General features: G+C 45.2%; 1 protein-coding gene across 3 annotated transcripts in view; it reads left to right on the top strand.

The window, feature by feature from the left end:
* The window catches only part of Ston2 (stonin 2), a 157,280-nt gene that overhangs the window by 91,251 nt on the left and 53,320 nt on the right, over positions 1 to 12,709 (top strand). Inside the window, exon 1 of one of the 3 annotated variants that reach the window (XM_085830604.1) lies at positions 9,411 to 9,572. The exons of the other annotated variants lie outside the window; for them this stretch is intronic. The gene's annotated coding sequence lies outside the window, so the exon portion shown is untranslated. Of the gene's footprint in view, positions 1 to 9,410; positions 9,573 to 12,709 lie in introns of those variants that run through there. 3 annotated transcript variants of the gene reach the window in all.

The following is a 12,709-nucleotide window of genomic DNA, read 5'->3' as shown; positions in this document are numbered from 1 at the left end:
TGCTCTCTTTGTCCACAGCCCCTTCCCCAGATACCCATTACTCTGCTCGCTGTCACTATGAATTCCCGGCATCTGAGTCTTAGATGAGTGGACTCGTAAGATAGGCTCTCCATTGTTCCTGGTTCCTTCACGTGACATAATTCTTTTGAGCACAATAAATGTTGTTCTAAGCCTTTCTATGAATGAGTAATGTTCTACCATTTGCTTGTAGTATTTCATTATATTGAAAGATAAAAACAAAGCTGAGATTCTTTAAATGATTTTTTGAGATTTTAATACAGTTATTTAATTTCCCCCTTCCTTTTCTCCCCCAAAAGCCTCTCATGTATCTACCCCCATCCTGCTTGCTTTCAGATTCCTGGCCTGTTTTTGTTGTTACATACATACATACATACATACATACATACATACATATTATATTCATACATACATATATACATTCATACATACTCCTAAATACATAAATTCAACCTGCTCAGTCCATACAGTGTTACTTGTATGCGATATGTTTTCAGGCTGATCATTTGATATTGGGTAACCAATGGCCGCGTGCTTCCCTAGAGAAAACCATTTCTCCCTGGCCTCAGAATTCCTTAGTTGCCTGCAGTTCTTTATCTAGCTCTGAGGCTTGGTGAGCTTTCCTCCATACACATTAGCACATCTATTGCTGTCTTCCTTGGATACACAGATACATTTGTGATGCTTGAAGACCAAAGTCATTACTCCTTGTTATTTTGCCTCTTAGTTTATGAAGGCTAAAAATAAAATCCTCACCACTGGACAGGCTAAGATGAGCAACCCTGACCATCTGGAATATAACCAGTTACAAGAAAAGGACTAAGCCAGGTGTGGTCATACATACCTTTAGTCCCAGCACTTAGGAAACAGAAGCAGGGAAATCTCTGTAAATTTGAGTCCAGTCTGGTCTACAGAGTAAGTCTCAGGCCAGTCAAGGTTATAGTGAGACTAGTCTATTAAAAAACAAGACAAAACAAAACACCCATAAAATGACTAGGATGGGCTGTGCTTTTTTGACTTTGAACTTCAGACTAGGTAGACAGCTAGTCAAGTGCTTGCTCCCTGCTGCTAGCTTGGCCTCGTATCTCAGGGCCTTGGAAATCTAAAACAAATAAAGCTGGTCACCCCAGGATCTTACCAGGATGTTCAAGAGATCTACACTGTCGTTTGCTGGGCTACCAGGCTAACCCAGGACAGCACGCCTCTGTGTCCCACCTGAGCTCATAAATCTTCCATGGTTTCCTGAACCTAACCTTTGACCACTTTAACCTGGCGGCTGTAATTTACTCTGGGATGTAACTTTCCCTAGGGGGTGGTAACTATTGTTTAAATTCAATAAAACAAAGTACCTAATATTGATTGCCAAGTAGACAGTCTATATTAAAAAATTATGGTTTGTTTACATGTTCAAACAATAGGATATTTTAAACAGACTATCACTGTGTAGCTCAGGTTGGCCTGGAACTATGAAATCAAACTGTGTAACTCAGACTGGCCATCTCCCTGTCTCAGCATTCCAAGTGTTGGGTTAATAGGCATGAACCACTATGCTCGGCTCAGATTTCCTTCCTTTCTTCACCCTCTCTTTCTTTCCCTTTCCATGTTTCCCGCCTGACTTCCAGTTTTCAGATTTAATAAAAATGCCTATCAAAATTCTAAATGGGCTAATAAGAATAAACAGTTTTCAAAAAAAGAAATAGACATGGCCAATAACTACTTTGAAAAGTATCCAGCATTCCTAGTTTTAAAAGGAGTGCAAATTAAAATCACTTTGACATACAACTTACCACAGTGAGAACAGTTATCATCAGGAGATCTAACAAAACAAAAATGCTGGAGAGGGTGCGAGGCAGTGGCTCTGTAACAGGCGTCATGGCAGCACCCTTGCTCACTTGTTCTCCTCTTCATGATGGTGATGAAGTCTCGGTGTTGAGGGGTGGCCAGCGCTTGCTGACGTTTTCCACAGGTAGGTGACTTAGCAGCTTGCTTCAGTGCACAGAAGTCTTCATTAGGCCACAGATGCTACCCTAGCTACAGTAACGGCTGAGCAAAGGGTGTTTCAGATAGGACAGCCTTCCCACCATGCCTGAGTCCTGAAAAGACGAAAGCTGCTCAACTGCCCAAAGAGCATTCTCATCAGGTTGTGTCTGTGCAACAGGTTGGGCAGCTCCTGCCCGCCTGCCTTTCGGGGAAAGCAGCCTAGCCTGTTGGTACTTGTGCAGCTTTGAAGAGCCGGCCGCGGACCCTGCTGATGTAAGGCAGATTCGAGCTGATTCATGTTCTCCCACCTGGGATATCTACCCACACCCTATCCTATATTTTCAATCTGGGTTCTCTGGCTATCCTGTTTCCCAGAGCTGTTGTAAGAAATTAACACAAACTAGGTGTCTTAACACAGTACAGATTTATTCTTTTACAGTTCTAGAGACCAGAAATCCGAACCCAACATGGTTCTAGGGTATCAAGTGACTTCCAGCCATCCTCAGCACACTTTGGCTTGTTTTACACTGCCTTCTTCACATATAGCATTGTGTTTCTTACAAGGAAAACACTGATTAGATTCAGGGGCCCACCTAAATCCATCCTGACTCAAGATGAGTCACCTCTACAAAGTCCACATTTCCAATTAACGTCCTGGAGGGCTAAGACAGTAGAGCCTGTTGATTAAAGGATACAGGTCAATCTACTGTAGAAGGTGTGCTAGTCAGCTTTGTGTTACTATAGTGAAATACCTGAGATTATCCATTTATAAAGAGGCAATATTTACCTTGGCTCGGTTTTAGAAGTTCTTGTTTGTATTAGTTACTTTTTGTTGCTGTGGTAAAACATCATGACCAATGGCAAACTCAAGGGGAAAATGTTTATTTTGGCTTATATTTTGAGAGAGAGGAATCCCTGCTAGGAGAATTATGACAACAGGTGGCAGGAACAAAAAGCTGAGAAGTCACACCTCAGTCACACAAAGGAAACAGAGAGAGAGAACTGGAAACAGGGAGGCCATAAACTCTAAAAGCACACCCTCTGGTGACATCCTTCCTCCAGAGAGAGTCTATGTCCTAAAAGTTCTATAACCTCCAAAACCAGCATCAATGGGGACCAAGTCTTCAAATGCCTGAGCCTATTGAAGACATTTCTCAAACCTCCATATTCTCCACGATCAACTGTATACCCTCGTAGGAAGCCATGGCAGAGTAAAAATCACATACCTCATGGCTACGAAGTATAAAGAAAAAGAGAAGGGAAAGAGTCCCACAGTCTTCTTCAAGTGAACTTAAGACTGTCTACTAAATCCCACCCATTAAAGACTCTACTACCTCCCAGCGCCCACTAGGACTGAACCTTCAATAGGGACACGGCTGAATCATAGCACCAGCCTATTATGGCTATTATGATGTGGTCCTAACACACATCAATTTTTGAGTTGTTAAGTGGATATATGTGAAAGTTTGTTTTACCTTTTTCTCCACTTTTATATGTTTGAAATTTTCCATAATCTAATGAGGAAAATTCATTCTGCAAATATTCTCTTGAAAAGTAATTCAAAGCTGGGCATGGTGGCACACACCTTTAATGCCAGAGTACAGGAGGCAGAGACAGGCAGATTTCTGTAAATTCAAGGCCAGCCTGGTTTCCCAGTGATGACTCATCAGAGCATAGGTAACAGGGTTCAAATGCTCTCTTCAACACCAATGGATGCTTGGTGTTTCTTCCTTCCCATTGAGTCTAGAGCAGCTGAAGGATTCGTCTCTATCTTTTTAATGCTGCCTGTTTCAGTGAACAACTGTGCTGCCTATTCCTGAGGTTGGCCTCTTCCCAGATGGTTATTGACTGTTCAGTATAATTGAGACTAAGAAACAACATACACAGCCGTGACCCCAGTGGACACGAGGACTCCTCTAACTTAGATGGGAGGACATGGGAGGAAGGAGGAGCACATACTCGGACAGCTGCCGAGCTCCTGTGTGTTGCAGCCCTGCTGAAAGTTACAGCTTACTATCAGGGTGGGAGTCAAAGAGACGATGAGAAGAGGTTAGCTTCCAGTCTTAGCGTGAAGCATACAGTGGTCACTCAGTTGTGACCACCCTACAGGAATGTGAGTCACTGCTCTTCCTCTCTCTGCGAGGCTCCCCTTGCTTGGGAAGGTGTGCAGAGAATGCACGGGGAGGAATAAGCCAGTCAGCTGACTGTGACGGTCTCTGTTTTGTTTTGTTGGGAACAGGAGTATCTGCTGAGACTATAAGAAGGTATTGATTCATAGTGTTCCTGGACAGGTTTTCTAAGAATGAGTCAGTAAGAATGAGTCAAAAAAAAAAAAAAAAAAAGTCAGTTCCTCAACTGACCTTTGAAATTGTGGTAGGTAAGCAAGGCGTGGTACTTAATCCCAGCACTCAGGAAGCAGAGGCAGAGAGGTCTCTGTGAGTTTGAGGTCAGCCTGGTCTACAGAGTGTGTTCCAGGACAGCCAGGGCTATACAGAGAAACCTTGCCTTAGATTTAAAAAAAAAAAAAAAAAGAGGAAGAGGGGGACAGTAAAGATTATTATTAATAGTTAGCTGCATTATTGCTTGCTCTAACTTGCATATTGGCATCAAGTTTCTGATACACTATGTTTGTATGTGTTAGGGTCTCTCGTGTAATAAGCAGTTCAGATGCATACCCAGCTTAGCATCCTTCATTGCTCAATAGCATAAGGGAGTATGTAAGCTTAGAAAAGACTCATGCAACCTACTAAACATTGTTTCCTTCGGTAGTAAAAGAGAGGCTGTCTAGACATGACTTCTACATCACCTCCTTCAAGTCTCTGGAAAGATCCAGAAGGGAGGTCCGAAAAAATGTTAAGAGCCAGACATTGGCAAGGAGCACTGTGAAATGCGGTTTTCTGGACATTACAAGGGTGGTGCACCCCCCATCCCCACCCCCATCCCCCATGCATCCACAGACTCACAGCAGCACTGCTTACCTGCACCAGACTGGGCCAGCCCACCAACATTCCAGGGTCAAGAAGCCCTCCCCATACCCTAGCTGCTACAGAGTTAATGGTTGCTGGGTCACTTTTCACAGTGGTGTAGCCACAGGTAAGTCACCCTTGCTAAGTAAATAACTCCCTATTTGCTTGTGCAAGTGATTCTGTATTCAGTGGGATACACACACACATGTACATACACACACACATACACACACACCAAAGCATGAAAAGTAAGAGAGGAACTTGTTGGGAATAAGAAAGATTTGGTGGGAGGGAGATAATGGGGGATTACACAAGGAACAATATAGCAAAGTACTGTGTGTGTGTGTGAGAAAGAGAGAGAGAGTGTGTGTGTGTGTGTGATTGTGAACAAAAACCATTGAAATTATTTTAAAATGAGAGAGTATTTGAGGCACTCTCAGTCTCTGTTGTAGGATATCATTTATCAAGTTGGTTCAGCAGGTAGAGGTACTTGGCTACCAGTCTTGATGTGAATTACATTCCTGGGACCTGCATGGTAGGGCACAACTGACTCCCATAATTGTCTTTTGGTTTCTCCATATGAGCCATGGCATGCGTGTATACCCCCTCAACCCACCCACAGAGTGGGGGAGGAGTGAGTGTGTAAATAAAGTGCAATTTAGAAATTTGTATTTTTAAGCATGTGTGTGGGCTGATGAATACAGGTGCCTGGAGAGGTGTCACATTGCCCTGAAGCGGTGTCACATTGCCCTGGGGACAGTTATGGGTTGTGAGCTGCCTGATACAGATACTGGGAACGGAACAGGGTCACCTGGAAGGGCAGGAGTCACTCTTTTTTGGGTTTTCTTTAAAGACTTATTTATTTATTTTATATGAGTACTCTGTAGCTGTCTTCAGACACACTAGAAGTTATCAGGTCCTGTTACAGGTGGTTGTGGGCCACCAGGTGGTTGCTGGGAATTGAACTCAGGACCTCTGGAAGAGCAGTCAGTGCTCTTAACCACTGAGCCATCTCTCCAGCTCCCTGGCAAGCTAAGATCCTTGACTAGAATGTTTTAACAGTGTTTGTCCTGGTAAATAGGTTCACAATCCTACTTGAAGAACAACCTATGTCAAGATCAGGGGCGTCCAAACTGTTTTCTTTCTTTGTTAATACAGCAGTTTTCAACATTTCCTGCCCCCTTCCCACTTGCTAGCAACACACCTCCATGGGGTTCTTTGACAAAACAGTTGACCCCAGCCTCTGCTTCACAGGGTTCTGGAGAAAAGGGCTGAGCCAATACATAGCAAGAACTTTAAAGGCATGGAGCAGATGGTGAGCGCTCAGGGAGTGTTGGTTTGCGCTACTGTCATACCATTGGTACATCTGTACTTAATAGTGAGGTCAATCCTAGAGCAACCTCTAGGATTCTTAACCTTCCTAATCCTGCAGCCCTTTAATACAGTTCTTCATGTTGTGGTGACCCCCCCCCACCCCCACCCCAACCATAAGGTTATGTTCATTGCTACTTTATAACTGTAATTTTGCTACTGTTATGAATCATGGTGTAAATGTGTTTTCTGAAGGTCTTAGGTGACCCCTGTAAATGAGTCAATTATCCCAAGGAGTCATGGCCCACAGGTTGAAAACCGCTACACCAGTGTCCATGCCTGTCCTGTCCCATCATATCCCATCGCCCTCCCCCCACCCCCACCCCCAACCTCCCAGTTCTACACATAAGATTCAAGTGGAGGATAAACCAGGACTGGTGTGGGAAGCCAACATAGCCATACTTTTAACATACTTTTTGTTTGTTGGTTTGTTTGTTTCAAGACAGGGTTTCTCTGTATAGCCCTGGCTGTCCTGGAACTCACTCTGTAGACCAGACTGTCCTCGAACTCAAGATCCACGTGCCTCTACCTCCCAAGTGCTGGGATTAAAGGCGTGCACTACCACTTCCTGGCTTAACATACTTTTAATAAAAAAAAGTTATATATTAAAAAAAATGCAGTAACCCCAGGTTTCAGATTCGCCTTATTTTCCTTTCCTCCTTCCATTGCTGGGGATCAAACTCTGGGCTTGTGCACTTGCCAGACAGGTGCTCGTCCGTTGAGCATCCCCCAACCCTGACCTACCTTGATTTTTCTTGACTGTGGTGTGCTAATAACAGTTCAATATGCTGATATGGAAAATATTCTTCTATATCATTAAGTTAAAAAAAATGTGCCGAATAGCACGTCAGGGGTATACTTTAGCCGGGGTGTGTTATTTTAAAAAGTGTGCTCACTGTGGCCAGAAACCTAAGAAATTGCTAGTGGAGCTTCCTTTGAGGAATGGGACTGGTTTGGGGAGGGATGGGAAGTCACTCTTTATTTTATACTCTCATACCTCACTTGAAAGCTTTCATAATGGAAGTTTTTATAAATTCAAAGACAAATTTTGAGGACGAAGAGAAAAATACAATAATTTGCTTCCATATTAGTGTTTGCTGAGTCTAAACCATCCCCTCTCATCAAAAACAAAACCAAACCAAAACCAAAGTCCTTTGAGAAAGGGTAAACACACAAAGTCCATGCTTGCAGATTCACAATATGTTTTAGCTTTTTAAAGACATTTTTTTGGGGGGGTGGACTGGGGGATTTTCAAGACCAGGTTTCTTTTTTTAGCCCTAGCTGTCCTGTAGACCAGGCTGGCCTTGAACTCACAGAGATGCCACCAAGTGTCGGAATTAAAAGTATGTGCCACCACTGCCTGGCACACTTCACATTTTATAATTTGACCACCACCAATTACAGTTTAATGCAGTTATCCAGCATGAAGAAAAGGAAGCCATGAGAGCTGAAACTAGAAAACAAAGCTCCACCTGACTGCTTTTGACATTTTTTAAAAATAAATTTTCAAGATTAATGTTCAGCTGTGTGTGTGTGTCAGAGTAAATATACACCATAGGTGTGCCCTTGCAGGCTGAAGGGATTGTTGCATCCCCTTGAGCTGGAGTTACAGTGTCAAGGGTTCTGGAAACTAAACTCAGGTCCTCTGCAGGAAGCAGCCCTCGGATCTTAACGGTTGAGTCATCTGTTCAGTCCCCACTTCCCATGGATCTTTGGGTTTTGGCTGAGTAGAGTTGAGTTGAGTTGAGTTGTTGAGTTTTTGAGGCACAGCCTCACTTTGTAGCCCTGCCTCGTCTGGAACTCGATATGTAGAAAAGGCCTGCCTTGAGATTTGTCTGCCTCTGCTCATATTACCACCCATCCACTTTATGTCTTTATTGAGATAGGACCTCACTAGGCAAGCATCAGATTGTTGGCCATCCCCCTGCCTTAGAGAGTGCTGTGAGTTCAGGCACGTGTCACCACACCTTACGTTAGCTTATTAAAAGTGTTGAGAAGCTACAATAAAGAAACCTTTTTTCCACTTTTGTCCCATAGACTTTATCTCATGAAATATCAGTTATGGAAAAGCTATACCATTTGAGAAAAGGTGTCTTGGTCTTAGGTAATGTGAAAGTGTTTTGTTTAATGTAGTGCAGACATGCTTGGTAGTGTTCTGGAACAGTAAGAAGTCTTAAATTCTGACAAACCTGGGTCCAAAATCTGTGCTTTTTACTCATTGGCTGGCTCAGCAAGAGCTTCAATGAGCCCATCTGGGAAGAAAGGCGTACCTCCCCCCTAAGAGCATCTTAGGGTAGGTGTGTACCTCCGTCCTAAGGGTTAAGGGAGCGAGAATCTGGTAAGTAGAGACTAGGCTCCCTAGAGTTCCCCTTCATCTTCTTTGAGTCCCCGGGACTGTTTTTGTTTCTGCACACCCACAAGGACCCTGACAGACAAGTCACAATACACTCCTTCTGTCTGAAAAAGACTTCCTTTCAGGATCCACCCTCCACTAGGCTACCAGGTAAGTTACTCCACTTACCATGTGGCTCTGGCTTTTCCCTTATAGAAGTCTGTCTCAATAACGTGCATCTTATACAAAATATAGTCCATAGGCTGTAGGAGACAGCTGAGCCACCCATTTCTCTAAAATTGAGCCTACAGATTATTTTAGAAGTACGCCTGATTTTCTCACTCTGGGCTCTTCCGGCTTCTGCCCCAGGGTAACCATTCACTTTCTTGTTGTTTCGGTGTTGATAACTGAAACACAGGAGAAATGGACAGGCACGGAGGACTCAGTTTAAGCTGTATGCTTGAGCATCTTTCTTTTGAAGCCACCTTTGCTTATGTTCTTGCAGTCTAATTGCCGAGGGTTATTTGCCTCCTTTAGCACCTAGGCTCAAGATGACTTAGCCCAGAGTTCAGGAAGCAATCACAAAAGAAATGGGAATGAGCTCTCAGGCAGTGGCTCTGAAGAATCTCCCAGTCTGCCTTGCCTCTCCCTCCTCCTGGGTGTGTCTGCCTGGGAAGGCCAGTGAGTAACCTGCACTTTCCCCCCCTGCATCTTGGCCCTTCCCACCCAGACAAGAGGACTGAGTGGCAGGCAGGCAGGCAGGCAGCCTGCCGCGAGTCCTGTCGAAGCATGCACAGAGCACACCTCTACCCGCACCCACCACCAGGACCCCTCGCCATCACCTCCTTGAACCGGGAGGATCCAGAGCCTGGACCGGGGTTCCCAGGGGCACTCTGCTCACCGTGGTAAGAGCTACTCGCAAGGGAGTCTCTTCTTCATGGCTTTCCTGTTTGATCGTGTTGAGGTGGGAGAGTTTCTGAGAGGTGCTCTGTTTGGCTAGTTCTCAGTGGTCCTGAGACAAAGAAATGTCTTTCTCGGGAGCAGTTCATTAGAACTTGTAACCTGATAGCCTGGCTTAAAGCAAAATTTAAGACACTCATGACTTCTGATTGGCATAACTTACCCTTTTGGCCTTGGGGAGGCCCTCCATGCCAAACTTCACCCCCACCTCCCCACTTCCCTTCACTTCAACCCCCCAATTGCTCACCAAGTAACCAAATAGGGTTTGAGAAAAAAAGGTGTTAAGGGCTTGTGGGCATTTTAATACATGGGCCCTACTGACTAGTTGTAGTGTACATCTGATTGCTATAGCTTTAAAGTAAACCTGCATGACATTTTGGCTGAAAAGCAAAGAGAAAAATCCCATTTTAAAAGCTTTTACTGTGGAGAGGTGACAAGAGGTGGTGTTTGGGGTGGGGGACTTAAAAGATAAGTGAGTTTAATTAAATTTATGTGAGCCTGGACATATTAGATTAATTTGGCAGCATTCCAGGAAGAAAGAGGCCTGGTGTTTGATGTGGGCCTCCTGTGATATTTAAGGGAGAAAACGGAGATCTTTGTACTGTATGCTGGGGACTCTGAGGAAAGGGTCGTCAGGCAAATGGAGGAGGCTGGGAAACAGGTTTCTTGTGTGGAGCCCTGGCCAAGGGCTCCTCTGTCTCAATGCCGTGGGTGAGAGTCAGTCAGAGCAATGAAGTAGTGCATTGTTAGCCAGCCGTGCTTCAGAGATTCTGAAAACAAGCCATAGAATGCACTGGCATTCGAAGGAATAAAACTGCTGCCTCCGATTCCTGGTCCAGCCTCAACTCATACCTGGAAGAAGAAAATAAAAGAACACTGTGTGAAATGCGAGATAAAGCGGCGGGTGAAGTTAACCCGATCACACCAGCATCGCCTATTTGAGACTCGCTATGCTCTCAACAGCCCCGAGGAATTATCTCATGATTGCATTAGAGTGGGAAGACTCGAAGCTGAGAGGCAAGCAGAACAGAAACTGCGATAGAAATTGCCCTAAACTGAAGCACCTTGCGTGAACCTTGTGGATGTCTGGTGCCTCTCCAGTGCATCTTGGTGCAGGCAGCACTGGGATTCTCTGTACAAAGCAGCTGCCCCTACCGAACATACCTGGGTTTTTTGAGCAGCAATGAGCAGCCAAAAACAAAACAAGCAAACAAATGAGGCCAGGAGAGAGAGAGCATTTGAGCCTACAGTTGGTTCGTGAGAGCAGAGGGGGAGGAGAGCTGGATGAATGGCCTCCTCATGCTCTACCCCACCCCCCACGCCTGTCTGCAGGAAGTTCCGTGTGCCTTCTGCTGAAGAGTTGGTAGCCTGCCTTCATTGTCATTATCGGTGTTCCTGGGGTGATAATGCCAGATGTTTGCTTCCTTATCCACGTGGCTCTCCTTCGGCTAATTAAAAGCTGAGGGTGATTGAGTGCGGCTCAGCCAGCTCTTCACCTTCTGATCCAAGGATGGCACTTGTTTCCACGCCCAGTGGTTGAGAAGCGGAAGTGAGAAACCCTGTGGCAGAGTGGTTTTACCTGGAAATTACAAGTTTAAATCCATGACTGTTCAATTATGACAGAGAGCCAAATGGACGAGTACCGAGCCAACCGAGACGGCGCTTAGCACGGAGAGCCTTTCTGGCTCTGTTAAGCATTCACACACTGGGTACTTCACCTTATGGTAAAATGACATCACTCTCCCTGTCCAACCTGCCTCTCCCCCAGATCCGGAACTCTGGGACAGAGAGCGTTTTGGAAGAGAGTGGTTGACTCTTCCTGTTGGTGCTTTAGTGACCCAGGCTTTTGGATTGGAATGAATAGGATGCAGTGCTTGGTTAATCTGGCGTTCCCAAGGCTGCTTCATGGTGATTTCCTCATCTCTGATATCCTCTGGTGTGTCGCACTCTCTGTGCTTGGGATTATAGGCATTGACCCTATCCAGTAGGTTGAAAACTAGACTTACGTTAATAAGTCAGAGTCAGGCGATTCGCTCAAGGCAGCTGGGTTTTTGAGAAAGCTAAACGTGCTCCCCCTTCCCACTTGAAGAATTCCCTCCAAGGAGCCTTCAGGCGTTTCCTGGTAGAGCTGTCTCCTCTATTGTGCTGTGTTCTGGTTTCTGGAATTCTCCTCTTCTCCCACCCCATGCTGTCCAGACCTCACAAGCAGGCATTTAAAGCATTCCAGTGGCAGTGGTGAGTGACAGCCTCCAAAAGGTCATGGTGATTATTCTAAAGCAAAACAAAACAGAAGCCGCGCCTTAGTTTGTGGGGATGCTATATAATAACGGCGGCTGCATACATGTCGGAACCTAGATCTGGGAAAACAGTTGGCAGAGGCAGTCCAGGTAGCTTTTGCGTGTTTCCTAAGTGGTGACAGGGGGGCAAAAGTGGAGGAAGCAGAGATAGTGTAAAGAAGCCAGTGAAGAAGCCAACTAGTGGAGCCAGCAGCCCTCCGCTAAAGTAGAATAACTGTCAGCCTATGGTCTGCAGCAAGCTCCGGCTTCCTACTTCTCTGGGCTGTTTGCAGCTCCTATGAGTTACCTGTTTCAGGTAACATTCCCTCCTAAGCTTTGGTGCTCCTCCTGCTAAGGTTCTCCAAGGAACCTTAGCAACGTAGCGACCTTTAATCTGTATTCACATCCCAAGCTAAGAGACAGTGGGGAGAGACAGGTTTGCCCTGACTACATCCTCAGGTCAGGCACATCTTCAGGTGCAACCAGATGGCTCTTATTTGGTGCAAGGCTGAGGTTATAAAGCTTTTAAGGTATGTGCATGCATATGCAAAGCACAGGCAGAGGCAGGAAGAGGGATTAAGCTTTTGGGGGCCTGGGGGATGGGTTGGTTTTTCTGAGACAGGGTTTCTCTGTATAGTCCTGGCTGTCCTGGTACTCACTCTTTAGACCAGGCTGGCCTTGAACTCACAAAGATCCGTGTGAGTGCTGGGATTGAAGGTGTGCACCACAGCTGCCCAGCAAAAAGAATATTTCATGCATATGACTATTTTGACTTGCTTTGGCCAATAGAAATGCAGAAGTAAAAG

This window comes from Mus caroli, unplaced genomic scaffold, assembly GCF_978045245.1.
Source record: "Mus caroli unplaced genomic scaffold, Mus_caroli_1 scaffold_14, whole genome shotgun sequence".
NCBI classification, from domain to species: domain Eukaryota; kingdom Metazoa; phylum Chordata; class Mammalia; order Rodentia; family Muridae; genus Mus; species Mus caroli.
This window is presented reverse-complemented; position numbering and strand designations above follow the sequence as displayed.